Source organism: Urocampus carinirostris, chromosome 11 (genome assembly GCF_059441175.1).
Source record: "Urocampus carinirostris isolate Australia breed hairy pipefish chromosome 11, RoL_Ucar_1.0, whole genome shotgun sequence".
Taxonomy (NCBI): Eukaryota; Metazoa; Chordata; class Actinopteri; order Syngnathiformes; family Syngnathidae; genus Urocampus; species Urocampus carinirostris.
Window position 1 is genome coordinate 23576565 of NC_142359.1, and position 15028 is coordinate 23591592.

At 38.9% G+C, this 15028-nt stretch overlaps 1 protein-coding gene across 1 annotated transcript in view; it reads left to right on the forward strand.

Annotated features, from left to right (window-relative positions):
• Positions 1 to 12548: 12548 nt before the first annotated feature.
• usp6nl (USP6 N-terminal like) overlaps positions 12549 to 15028 on the forward strand; it is a 29905-nt gene continuing 27425 nt past the window's right edge. Inside the window, exon 1 of the mRNA XM_088347287.1 lies at positions 12549 to 12747. The gene's annotated coding sequence lies outside the window, so the exon portion shown is untranslated. The remainder of the gene's footprint in view (positions 12748 to 15028) is intronic.

Below are 15028 nucleotides of genomic sequence, written 5' to 3' on the forward strand. Positions count from 1 at the left end.
CTTTATTGTTTGATATATTAGAATATTCTGTTGTTTAGTGCGCTCTTCTTCTATCCGTCCAAAACCTTAATATTTGAATAAAGAGGTAGTTTTTTAACATGTGTTTTTTTTTAATCCGATCGAAAACACTGACGGACGGTTTCATCAATTATAAAAAATAATCTTAAGATTCAGCCCCACATGTGATCATAAAAACTAGGTTGCATAGCATGGAACGATTCCCTTCCATTGGGATATAATTTTCAGAACAACCCCTGAAAATTGAGTTTTTTTATGAAAATCACACAAGAGAAATTTGTTCAAAATACAAATAATGCAAAATTTGGTTGAACTCGTTTTGTTTTAGAACCCTCAAAATGATGTTTATATAAATTATAACCCCATACAAGTAGTTTCTATCAAACAAAGGAAATTACTTTTAGAGTGCTGAGGAAGAAACACCCTACCCAGGCTGTACTTTCCCAGAACACACCACAGGAAATGGTGCCCCGACGACCATGACGGTTAAGGGGTCCTTGAACCGTAATACACATTAGTATACACATGATTTTACACATATACTGTAATATACCTAATGTTAATATTTTGACTGCAGTGAGTGATGCACCAAATAAATTCTGGCCAAAGGGGTTCTGACAATGTGTTTTGTAGGGAAGCGTGTTATTGGCTCTCAAACAGGAAGTAAAGCGTGGCGTTCACTTGACAAGCACAAACGTGTTTTTTCTGTGGGCGGTGTGTGGGTTTTATTTTCTTTTTGTATTTGTTTTTGAACGTTCTACTTAGGGGGGGGGCTCTCACACCGCTTGTATCTTTGGATCTTGTCACTTCTCCGTCGGCCTTCCTTAATTAATCGCGTCATTAATGAAGTGCTATTTGTGGAAACAAAATGAGAACAAAAAAATCCGGAGCTTGTGATTTCTTTGCATTTTGACTTGTTGAGTGTTTTGAAGCATCTAGAAAATGTTTGTACGTGTGGGTTTTTTATTTCTCCCAATAGCACTTGTTCTTGTGTTTTTTTTTTATTCTTAAAACTAAAAGTAAAGCAAAAAAAAGTTGTGTTTTTCTTAGTTGTGTTTTTGTGGAGCGAAGCCAAAGTTGTCGTACTTTTGTGTGTTTGTTTGCCGCTCGCCGCCACCGACGATGGGGAACAACAACATGATGCTGATGCAGGCGTTCCATTTCTACAACTGATTGTACTTATGCATCATTTTGTACCAGTGCCACTACTTTTATACTGGACATTCAACAATACAAAAAAAAAAGAAAAAAAATACAAAGCGCTGTTTGTGTGGCCCGATTCGTCAAAATTTGAGTTGGATTTTTCGCTGTTTTTCTTTCCTCCCCAAAGGTCGCGACCTTTCATCGTGGGGTCGCCGGATCGGTCCCCAAACTATTTAGTCAATTTAAGTGGGTTGTACTCGTGTTCATTAGTTTTTGGGGGGGTGAGTAAGAATCAGAGTTCGTATAATCGCTGGGTTTGCTTTTTGGCCTTTTGGCTTTCTGACGTTTTTCTGTCTGCCAAACGTGTTAAGAAAAAAAATGTGTGTCACCGTTTTTTTGTAATTGTTTGTTCTTGTGTGATGCGGTTTTTTGCTTCTGTCTCCTATAATAAAACCATTTTCCTACCGCTGGTCCTGCCTTCTTTTACACCCTCTAATTCTTCTTACAGTGCCGAACGTACCTTCAATTGTGGAATACAGAGTACACCGAATAAAAGCCACATGCTCAAATTCAAGAACGAAACGCAATATTGTATTTGTATGAGCCCTACCCGATTTAAAGCTAAACTAATACAAACGCCGCCCTACTTACAAACGAGGTTCTGGACGATCGTTCGTAAGTTGAATTTGTTCGTAAGTTGCTCCAGTGCTATATTTTGTATGTTTAAGGTTTATATAAGCATGTTTAACGCTTGTATAAGTAACCTGTAATTTTTTGTACTATAAAATAAACATTTCATAAAATAATGTGCTCTATAAAGAGAAATAAAGTTGAGTTTAACTTACTTTTGGAAGATGAGCTTCAACAGTTAGGCGACTTTCTCCTCCGTGGTAAAAAGTGGCCGAAAAAAAGAGATCCAACCATTTTATCAACCGCATTAAGCTTCCTTATCCCACTTTGATTTCAAATGGAACGGCTTGCCTCTTTTTTTACACTTTACACCAACCATATTGAATGGATGCACGAGATATGTAACAATAAAAATGTCAAAGGTTCTTAGCATGCTGGAGATACAGTATAGAATGTTTACACACGAACTGGGAGGAGGAAGCGGATTTGTTCTTCGGGGTGGATGCTGGGTGAGCTCTCACATCGCCACACGCCTGTGGCAGCGAAAGATCCACTAAAGTACTGTCCTGTATTCTGAAAAAGTGTGCACAATAAAAAAATCTACCGTAAATTCCGGACTATAGAGCGCACCTGATTATAAGCCGCACCCACCACATTTCGGGAGGATAACCGATTTTGTACATACACAAGCCGCACCTGTATATTAGCCGCATGCGCCCACATTGAAAAAACAGAATACAAACACAAATTTTTTGGTTAGAACAAATTTATTGACACTAATAACAGAAAACAATCATGACAATCTCAACAGCAATTAAGCACATTCACAATATTATATTTCAAAATGACGTTTTTAACAGCAAACACAATGTGAGGTTTGAACAACCCTTCTCGAAAATCTTAATAGCGATCAAGCATATTCACAATTTCATTATATAACACCGATCCAATCCAAAAAACACAGCCAGCAAAATAAACGGAAAATGATACCGGTACTTAAGATTTAACGCAGACCTGCAGAGTCCGGGTGCCCATTGAAAGTAATCCAAGGAAAAAAGTGTATATTTCCAAAGGTAAGGGTGGGAAAAATATATATCCACTATTGTCGGCCGCGTCCACAAACACGTCTCACCTTTACTCCACTTCCCGTCAGCCCGCGTTTGCCCCGCCCCTTCTTTCTCATTTGCTCGTACAAAACATGTCAGAATAAGTTTCTAAAATACATTACAAAAATATACAGTTGCAAATACATATTATACATGGTTACACGTATTTACAAAGAAAGACGGTACACCGAGAGAGTTTTTAAAGCTTTAATAATAATATAATGACTTTCATCATCACAGCACCAAACCGTGCCTGTGAAGGGTAGCAAAACGCTTTTAGCAACACGCTCGCAACACAGTAATCAGCTCTGTTAAGAAAACATACCGTACTTTTAGTAAGCTGGGTTACCCGTCCTCATCTTCCTCCTCATAACTGACGTCATAAAAGTTGTCTTCCTTCAATATGGGAAAGAGACTTTGTCATATAGATGTCATCCCACGCTCCCTCATTCAAAAACACGCTAGCATCACGCTCTCAAAGTAAAGTTTACGTGCGGTAGCTCTATTTCCCTCTACATCGTACTGCTCGATTGTGTTAGCTTGAAAGTTGCATCATCTGCCTTTCTTTATGCAATTTGCATGATGAGGATATGTCTACGCTAAATTAATTTGTGCACAAACTAAGAAGTTGCAGTCTAAATCTTACCTTTTGTACTCGAGCGCCGCTGGCGGCTGCTAGGAAAATTACATAAATTGGCCGCATCACTAAATAAGCCGCAGGGTTGAAAGTTTGGGGGGAAAAGTAGCGGCTTATAGTCCGGAATTTGCGGTAACTTACAGCAATGTCCGGATATTTTTCGACATCCCGAAAAAATATTCGTATCTACCGTTTTTTGTAAGTCGAATGGTCGTAAGTAGGGGAGCGTCTGTAATGAACTAATTCATGTCAATTTCTTGCATTGTAAGCTTTGCGCACACACGGCCCCAACCGCCTGGGGAATTTGGCATTGACGCTTTTGCTGCAGAACACCAACGGCGGTGTTTCCCTGCACGCATGACGCCGTTTCCAGCTGCGTCCTTTTTTAGTTATACTCTGTTTTGTTTACATCATGTAATTTCAGATCATGTGACCATTCAAGATGGCGATTACAAAGAAGAACACATATTTAAAAACCCGAATGAAAGCTGCGTGGTGTATAATGTGATCCCTATATTTCTAGACGACAGTGCCTGGGGAACTATAATAATAATAATAATAATAATAATAATTTCCTTTGTATTGTCATTCTTTGTAACAATGTACACAGAACGAAATGTCGATACACCTGACCCGTTGTAGCGAGTCGGTGCAGCCGCAGCCAGAGGGCGCCGCCATTATACCAATTAGGTATGTGTCGGTCGAGGCGCGAACCAGCGACCTCCCAGTCTCAAAGCCTCCAGTCTCAAAGCCGGCACACTACCATCTAGGCTACTGAGCTGGTACTGTGAAGAATAGTGCCAGATTGCAGCATGGATATGTCTTTTTGTGTCGTTGCCATTGGTGGTTGCCCCGGTAACGGACACACTTGCATTTGCTTGTTATCGTTCCTCGAGGGCTAAAGTAATCTTCAGCAGCCTAAAATTGGCGCCGAAGATGCAGATGAAGTGCAACGTTTTTGATGGATAACTTTCAATACTATTCAATTCGGATTAGAGGTAAGATCTTAAGCCTGAGCCTGAACTTTAATTCAGGTGGGGTCGGGCCTAAAATCTCAAATCATTATGTTTGGGTTAAGGCTGGGCCAGGCTTCTCCCTCAATGACTTTTTTTTTTATCATCCACCCGTCATTGTTTCTTGTTTCTTTTTCTTTGCCTTAATTAATTATGTGCTGCTGTGGAGGCTTAAATGTCAAGTGTTGGAGAATCCGATTTGGCCAAAATCACCCTCCTACCGAGTCCTCACAAATAACATCTCAAAATTTGGGCTTGTACCCTGAATGAATCGGTCGGGCTCAGGCTGATTTGGGCTTTAATACCCGCGGGTCGGGTCAGGCTAGATTTTTTTCAAACTCTGTTATACCTCTTATTTGGATGCATAAAGTGAGGGCTTAATTTGAGCTTGCGAAAGTTTAATATCGTGAGGACATTAAACCTTCTGTTTTGCTCCTGTTATATATTACTGTATATGAATAATGTTGATAAAATCATCAACGAATTTCTCCTCTATAAGGGTATATCATAAATGGTTTCCCTAAATGTTAATTCGTATTTAGAGCAAATGCGTTGTAAAAAAGAGAATCTTGCTGTTTTTCTCGATGCTGCCACGAAGAAAAGAAAATAAGCTGCACCGTATTTAAAGCCCCAGTGTTTAAAACCTAGTTAAAAATAAGCTCCGGAATGTAGTATTGTTTCCAGAATTTACGATATTTTCAAATGGTTGTTTTTTTTTTTCTCATATTTCACTCAAATTCTTGTCCGCTTTTTTGTCATTTTGTGCCTCTTTTTCCTTAATCATTTACATATTTTTCTTGTATTATGTGTATTCATTTTGACAAAATTGTTTTTTTTTGTTCGTTTTTTTAAATATTATTTATTTTCATGACTTGATGTTTAAAAAAAATTCAGGAAGTACATCAATCCATCCATCCGTTATCTGCACCGCTCATCCTCAGTAGGAGCCCATCCCATCAATCTTCAGGCAGTGGGCAGGGAACCTGAACTAGTTAACAGCCAGTCGCAGGGCAAAACTTGGACAGGCCAATCAACCTTACACAGATCTTTTTATAATGTGGTAGGAAACCATAGTGCTCGGAGGAAACCCACACATGCACAGGGAGAACAAGCAAACTCCACACAGGAAGGCTGGTAGCTGTATTTGAACCTACCTACCTACCTACCTACCTACCTACCTAGATAGATAGATAGATAGATAGATAGATAGATAGATAGATAGATAGATAGATAGATAGATAGATAGATAGATAGATAGATAGATAGATAGATAGATAGATAGATAGATAGATAGATAGATAGATAGATAGATAGATAGATAGATAGATAGATAGATAGATACTTTATTCATCCCTGCAGGGAAATTCACAAAACCTATGATCATGAAATACAATAAATCCTGTGTATTGAAGTGTATTTTCTATTTTTAGTGCAAGGATGTTAAACCAAAGGCCTGGAAACTAAATGCAAATTGTCATTCAGGTTTTACTGGATACTAAAATTTGATTGGCTCTTTGAAGTCCATAAACGTAATAGTGGCCTTTCCTTGAATTTTACCATCTGTGGCCCTCAGTGGAAACAATCCGGACACCACTGTATTTTTCTTTTTGCAACATGTCCATCTTGTGTGTGCACTTCCTGTGCATTCCCTGCAAAGTTTCAAGTTTGAAGCTACTATAGCACTCACACTTTATTTATATGTCAATGTTAAAGAAGGTTGACAGCAACCTTTTTTTAACACAAACTTGGTTTAATGTCTGACAATAATCTTGCGACCCAGCACGATAATAACATTAGTAATAATACTAATAATAATAGTAATAATAACATAATAAGCCCAAACCCAGGGTGTAACAGGAGACCACTAGGTCTAGATGACATAGGAAAGGGCATTATAATTCATCTCATCACACTATTTCTTATCATGGTACCACGTTTTACAATGTTGTTTTAGCTAAACTCTTTCCCATAATGCACTATTACAATGTTGAACAACGTGACACTGTAAAAACAGAGTGATGATGAGATTAAGTTGTGTGCCTTTTCCTTTGTCATATACAATCCTTTTGGATTCTTGGTTAGGATTCGGCACTATCACAGTCACAATCTGGGTATGATTCCCGATGCATCCACTGATCATACATTATAGTGACATAGTACCATAAAACCTCAGTGACGAGCACCCAAACAATGACTTTACTTTGTAGTGAAAAAAATGTGTGTATACTGGAATAAATACGGTAAAAGCTATAAATAAGGGTTTTTTTTCTGTGTGACCCCGTGGATGCCGACCACTGACATATTGCACGAAAAATTTGCCTGGCACGAATAAGTGATCAAAACCGCCACCCTAAATCTCGCAGGGGTCCTTCCTCTCCAATAAGCCTCCGGATCTGGAGCACCGCATGGCGGGCTTTGCCGCCACGGCTTTTTTATTAAATATTGATTGAGAAGTTTAGGCCTGCTCATCCGGCCTCCCTGCCATTTCCCAGTCTGGCTGGAGATTGCATATGCGTTATTAACAAAGGGCGCACCCCCAAACTTCTATATTATACAAAGAGCTCTTTGAAGTAAAGACTGCTGTTTCTAGTTTAAGTAAAAATAGTAACTAAAATGACATCAAATCAAACTTATTTGTAAAGCACCAAAGACTTTTTGTGTTTTAAAAATATGAGTTTAGATATTTTTTGTTGATCTAAAATCTAGATCATGCATGTCAACACGCTTGCAGGCAGGATCCTACCGGTTGGCTGATTTATTCTGGCCCACCATAAATTTCCGAGTATGTACGAAAAAAGCGAGTCTCCAGGTCATTTATATTAAAAGTTTTTGATTTTTTAGAATGCTCTCTCCGGACACGAGATGGCAATGTTGAGTTTGTATGGCGTGGTGATTTGTTTCAGGTGTAAAACTGCGTTCACTCGACTGCTAAAATAAACCAGTTAACACATTCAAAGCCAAACATGAAAATATTTGTATCCATTGCTTGTGAATAAATGTGTGACCCCTTGTCATCTGTAATTATAATATAAAAGGTTGCAAAAGTAGGCCGAGTGATAAAAGCATACTACTGAAAGCTAAAAATTCTGAGTTGACATTATTTGACTGATCCGACCCACCTCAAAACAAAAAGTCTGGATCCGGCCCCAGGGCCAAAATGAGATAGACGTACCTGGTCTAGATAAATTTGGAGCAAGAAGGCAATCTGTTTCCAAATTAACTTCTTTGTTGGCAAAATTCTATGAAAATACAGAACACACCAACAAAAACAAAACAAATCTGTCAACAAGGCCTTTTTTTCCCCCTCCTCAATATGCTAATGACGGAGACTGAAGATCTAAAGCGCAAGAAGCCTTCACACTTGGCAGCCATTTTTTTATTTTTAGAAAAGGAGATCAATGGAAGACATGAAAGCATGATCAGAGTCACGGCGGATGACGAGGATGAAGAAATCCAGGTCACGATGAAGAAATATCATAAGAAAGCCAATGGACAGAAAAGTGACAGTTGATGGCTTGCACAGAAAGACAGACACAAGGTAAAATTCACGTGACTTCCTGAATTTAATTGTTATCTTTTTTTATATTTGTTAGATAACACGACTAACAGCTTGAGTCGACCCAAAAAAAATGAGCGATATGCTTTAGAGCAGTGGTTATCAACTGGTCTGACTTCAGGACCCACCATTGCACCCGTTTTACAAACTGCGACCCAAATCCAGGAAGAAATTCCACTTCTTAAATGTATCGAATGAAAGGATAGTGCAGTTTATACCATCCATTATTTCCACCACTCATCCTCAGTAGGGTCACGAGTGTGCTGCAGCCCATCCCAGCCATCTTCAGACAGTAGGAAGTGGACACCCTGAACTGGTTGCCAGCCAGTCGCAGGGCACACAGAGACAGATAACTCACTCGCTCATTCATACCTCGGGACAATTTAGACCGGCAAACCTACTTGACATGCATGTTTTTGGAATGTGGGAGGAAACCAGAGTCCCCGTAAGAAACCTACGCAAGCACAGGGAGAAGATGCAAACTCTGCACAGGAAGGCTCGTAAGTGGTGTTGACCCCATGACCTCAGAGTGTGCCGCGGACGTGATAACCACTCAGCCGCCGTGCCGCCCAGAGTTAACACAATATATAGTAGAATATATTCATTTTATATGAAAAATGACAAGCAAAACCAAAACTTCTTCAAATAATAATACTACATTTAATGCTCCATTTTAATGGAATCCAAAACGCTTCACTTTAGTGACTTTGTCTTCAAAGTAATTAAACCCATATCTGTTCAACTCTCCGCTGTATCAGCATTTGGTCATGCTGAACATGTTTAAACAAACTTTCAATTATATATTTTTTTCTCTTGCCGTTATTCTTTTAAAGCAAAGTCCCAGGGCCCACTTGAAACGGGTACACAACACACTTTTAGGTCCCAACCTACCAGTTGAGAAACACTGTAAAGAAAAAATTTAGCAGGTTGTTATCACACATTTACTAAATATACACTTTTAGCATCTGCTGTACTATCACAGTACTGTATTTCTATTATTCTACCATTTATCTTGAGTTTTTTTTATCTCTTCCAGTCTTTATTACTGTAAAATTTGGACCATATAGTGCACCTGATTATAAGCCGCAACCAGTACAAGAGAAATAGATTTTGTACATAAATAAGCCGCACCTGACTATAAGCCGCATGTCCCCTCCTTGAAACATGCGATATTTACAAGCAAAATGGTACGCAGAAAGAGATTTAATAATATATGGTACCTTAACACCTTAACGTTTCGATAGCCTGCTGGCGGTGTGCCACCGGGATTTTGATAAACAAATACATGTGTGTACAATGTCACCAGTCACTGAAATACAACATACCACAAATCATTGGAAAGCGTAAACTCTAGGGATTCAAAATATACTCATCAGAGAAACAACACCATCAGTCTGAAAGAAGATATCTGAAAACTTGTAAGCCGGGGTACCTCACCATTACATCCCCTGGCTGTCTTAATTGTCCATGAAAATGGCTTCGCACATCAATCCATAGAATCCGACCATGTAAAATATTTACTCTAGAACACACGATAATGTCGACGGATAAGTAGGAATCCGCCTTAAACATTCCTGCTTCGTTGGGCGTTGCTTCTTGAAATGCTTTCGTTTCTCCACATCATTTCTGTTTACAAAAAAAGAGACTTGTAAAATTATTCCCAATATGGTAGTTAGCTCTCCCGTTTCGATGGACACCTCTTCCATGATGAGGGTCTGTTGATGCTAGTTTAGTTTTTTTTGTGCACAAAGCACGAAGTTACAAAAAAACTTAATAAATTCTACTTGTCTCACTCTTACCTTTACTGCTCGGGTGCCCCTAGCGGCTGTTGGAAAAAAATGCATCAATTAGCTGCATCATTGCATAAGCTTGGGGGAAAAAGTCGCGTCTTATAGTAATAATATAATTTTACAATACATGTTCACACTGGAGTGCACTGTCTCATCTCGTTACAAACAATATCCCACAAAGTGTATATCAATGACAAAAAAAAGTTCAAATCAATACTAGTGGTATGTTTGCATTTTAGTCCAATAGTTCTAATCGTCGTTTAATGTGACGTGATTGTGTTTTATTTATAATAACTTTCCCTAAAGCCCCACTTCACCTTTTGTTGAGAAAATTAAGTGTCTCTGACATTTGGCGTATGATTAAACTGAAGTGTTAATTAATAGTAAAGCTTGATTCCCCCTCTAATAATTGAAAAGTGACATTCGCTTCTGAACCGCAAACGTGTACTTTACTGATCTTCTGCTGCTCTCTTGTGGTCAGGTAAGGTACTTTCTCAGATGTATGGTCTGTACAACATTTGCGGCAAAGAATACTTTGTGATTCCATTTTTTTTTAATTTGGTTTATTTTATTTGTAAATAATGCATACATAGTGTAGTGATAAAGTAGCAGGATTAAAAATAAATATTGTAGTGATAGGAATTTTTCAACAAACGGGCTTTTTTGGCCGATTCACCAAAAAGAGCCGTCTCTTTCGGCTCCAAAGCCGCTCTTAAAGGTACATTGTGTAATATTTGAGCACTAGATGGCACTGTATTGTCTAATCCGAACAAAAATCTGTGCCAAATGAACATTGTGTAGCAGCAGCAAGATGCCAGGCAAACATGGCGCTGACAAATAGCTATGGATTCAGCTATACAAAATAAATACACATATTTCGACCTATGGATGTTCATAAACATTGACATTGGTATGATAGTTCATGTATTTTTGCCTATTACACTAATCAATGTTTTTTTTTTTACTGAATACAGGTTTTCTCCCAATTATTGTGTATTATTATGCACAAAATGACTTAAAATAGGAAAATAAAGCCAAAAAGACATAAAAGAAGAAAAAAGCATAAAAGACAAAAATAAACATTAAAAAGGGAGTAAAAGAGAAAGATAGTGATAGATAGAAAGGAAACACCTGTTAGCTTAAGATGTGATTTTAAGATTATGTTGGTAGTATACAAAATCATGCATGGACTTCCTCTCTCGTATCTTTCAGATTGAATTTCCCCCTATGTTCCGGTCAGGAGCCTTCGCTCTGAAAATGCTGGTCTACTAGTGATGCCAAGAACCAAGAAGAGATCCGCAGGTTTGTGAGCGTTCTCTATTCCGGCCCCAGTGCTGTGGAATGTTTTCCCCCCTGAGATTCAATCTGCAACCTCAGTGGAACTGTTTGAATCTAAGCTTAAAACACACTTCTATTCTAAAGCATATGAATAACCTTCCTTTTCCTCATGTTGGGGTTTTTGAGTTTTTTCTTGCCCTTATGTATGTTTTATATCAGGGGATGATGTGATAATAGTCTGCGGTTTGCAATAATTTGTGGTCTGTGCAGCCCTTTGAGACTCCTTGTGATTTAGGGCTATACAAATAAACATGACTTGACTTGACGGAGAGGAGAGGGAGAGAAAAAGAGAAAGAGGGAAGCAGAGAGGCAGAAAAAAAGAGAAAGAGAAAAATAAAGAGAAAGAACAATGGAAAAAGTGAAATAGAAAGGAGGATTAGCTCAGGAGGTAGAGCGCTCGTCTTCGGATCAAGAGATCTCAGGTTCAATTCCTGGCTCCTCCGTGTTATATGTGTTATATGTTATATGGCAAGACACTGAATCCCTAATGCCCCAATTAGCAGGTAGGCGCCTTGCATGGCTGCATGGTCGCTATTGGTGTGTGAGTGTGTGTGTGAATGAATGAGTGTAAAGCGCTTTGGGAGGTCTTCATTGACCTAAAAAGTGCTATATAAATGCAGGCCTTTTACCAATTTAGAGAGGAAAAGAAGAGTGAGAATATGAGAGAGAGGGAGAGAGAGGGAGAGAGCAATAAAGAGTGCAACAGAGAACAAAGAGAAAAAAAGAGAAATAGAGATGGAGAGGAAGAGAGAGAAAAGGAGAAAGAAAGACAAAGAGTAAAAGTAAAAAGAGAAAAACAGAGGGAGTGAAAGAAACGTTGTGTGAGAGAGAGGTGAGCGGGGAGGAGAGTGAGAGCTGTGCTAGGAATCAAATGGACTGAACCATTTCAAGGCAGTGGAGTGTTTATGATCCTGCATTGTTCACAGTTTTGTTTTGTTTTACTTTTTATGTATGAGCTAGCATTTAACAGTAATTCTACGTGATTTAATTTCCCGGAATATTTCTGGTTGAAGCCTTCGCTCCAAAAACGTTGCTTTGCTGGTGATTCCAAGAGCCAAGAAGAAATCAGCGCGTTTGAGATCAGGCGAGGGTGTAATAGTAGTCTGCACAGCCCTTTGAGACTTCTTGTGATTAAGGGCTATACAAATATACATGACTTGACTTGACTAGAAAGAAGGGGTTGTATACTGATGAATCACATAAAAAAGGCGTTTCGAAGAGAGTCGGGCCATAGAATCATTTCGTTCTCAAACGACACATAGCAAAAATTCTTTTTTTTTTTTTTTTTTTTTTTTTTTTTGGGAGGTGAACCCGGAAGTGGCTTGCGGTTGTCGCACGCGTCGGCGGCGACTGCGCTCGACTTGCGGGCGGCGCATCGCTACCTGGCTGCCCTCCGTCCTCCTCCGCGGCAGACTTTGAGAAGTACCCCGGACCTCGTGGTGCAAAGCCGGGAAGGGAAAGGCTTTGTGCCCAGCGTTAACGACTACAAGAGAGACGGCGAGGAGTTGAACGCAAGGTAAGGCTCGCTGCAAAGGGGGAATAACAACAACTTGTCCCGCTTTGATGCATCCATTCCTGGGGTTTTAGCAACGCGGAGTAGGGACATACATGGATGTGATGGAATTAATTCATCGTCTTTTTGGACCGTTTGTGTTCCTAAAAGACCCCACAGTCCGTTTTGTGAATGTTTTTATTTGTATTCACTGAGGCCTACCTTCACAAGCCACCAGCGTGTAGTGCTGGCTAGCACAGGTCGTTTTCCGGTGTCTTCCTTCACAACAAAATAAAATGTAATCACCTGAAAACCGTTAGAGCTTCATCGCGATTTTACCCACCATGGACTCAAGTTCTTTATATTTTCGTGTTAAAAATTGCGACATGCTATTATTTTTAATGTAAGGTCAACCAGTGCAGTTCAGATTGACCTTTTCAATAAGGACATTATCATACCTGTCAACCCCCACGGCTCCATGCCCTTACAAACTGTCGTATTTTTCCTTACAAAATACAAAATAATCTTACACCATATTTTTTTCAAACTTATTTATTTATGTAGTTTAATATGTTATATCGTACATCTGTTTTGTTGTATCATATATATTGTTATATATTAACCTTTTATTTGTGAGATACTAAATTGCTCGACATGAGTGAGGTTTATTATAAAAAAAGTTAAAAAATGAAGTAGCTTGGACGTTCACTGCAGAAGGAAAAAACACATGCAAATATAATTAAGTAGAATAATACATTTTCTTATTTAAATTATTAATTCATTTTCTGCATTAAATTATTGTTGGTAATATACTGATTAAAGGGATAGCCACAAACCTGTCTTTTTTCATTTTCTCATTTTAAACTTCTTTTTTTTCTTAACTTCTTTATACAACAATAATGATTCGTAATATAATGCATCAAAGCAAGTGAGCCGTTTGAGAGCCGGCTCTTTTTAATGAGTTGAGCCGAAAAAGCCAGGTCTCTAAAAAAGAGAAGGACTTCCTTTCACTATACAACTACCACGGAATGATGCATGATGGGAAATCCCCAGGACACTGAGTGGTTAGCACGTCCGCGGCACAATTCTGAGGTCATGGGATCAATACCAGCTATCAGGCTTCCTGTGCAGATACCGGATGGTACCCGTAATTGATAAATTTGCGTTTTTCCGTACAGATTTTTTTTGTATGCCGTACTCGTCTTAGAATGCATAATAAACCTACTTTTTACGGCAAAAACATACAGGTTGACAGGTATGCAATAAGGACATCACCAATCCCCAAGCGAAATCAAGCCCTCTTGTCATGTGCTTCCTTCAGATGGATATGGCTACCAATTGGCCGAGACTTCCTGTCAATAACTCACGCATTATTATACTAGTAGAGATGATCAAAAGCCTCAAACTTCAAAATATATACAGTGATACCTCTTCATACGAGCTTTATTGGTTTCAGGATTGTGTTCGTAGCTCAAATTGGTCAAGAGACAAATTTTGCCGATATGAAATACTTAAAACTAATCGCCCGTTCCCGACTTTGCCCAGAGATCAAGGTGAACCCTAAATATCTGTTATCTTTCCAATAATTACAAACACATTTAAATAGTAATTAAACTTTAAAATACAGGTGTAAATGTGATCAAAACAGGCTTACTCAAAATTTGTAAACCAAAGACTTTCGCCAGTGATTGAGGAACTGGTATCTCTGGAAAGCGGGATGACGCTTTACACCAAAGACGGCGACCAGATCATGGAAGGTGCTGTATCTGAATCAGATCAGGCTTCTCCTGCTATTGGTCATCATGGAAACATGTACTATCTGTTTCATGTGGGGACGCAAACACCTACCAAAAAAAACGCATGGAGGGGGGTGGGGGTAACAGGATTTGTGCATAAGAGAAGGGGGGGTGAGTAACGGTGTCAACTTACCTGTCAACTTATAAGTTTTCCCAGATTTTATAGGTTTTTGGGATTGTTTCAAATTGTGTACGCTTATAACAATTTTTGCTCGTATTGGCTCTTATGCGGATCGTCTCGGCCATTGGTAGAATACTACATCGTCATCATAGATTAGTAATTTTGTCCTAGTAATCTACTTAATCTGTCTTGCTGTGAGTAAATAGGTACCGTGTAATGTTTGTATGGTTTCATTTTGCTTAATAAGGAGGATTTGCACTCTTTAAGAAGGGGATCAATTGGCGGTGGTTGACTGGTATGAAATGGAGAGACTGTTGATACTTATGCAGCGAAAAAGAAACACACATTTCTCAAACTGATTTCTTTTCAAAATGTATTTTAGTATGCT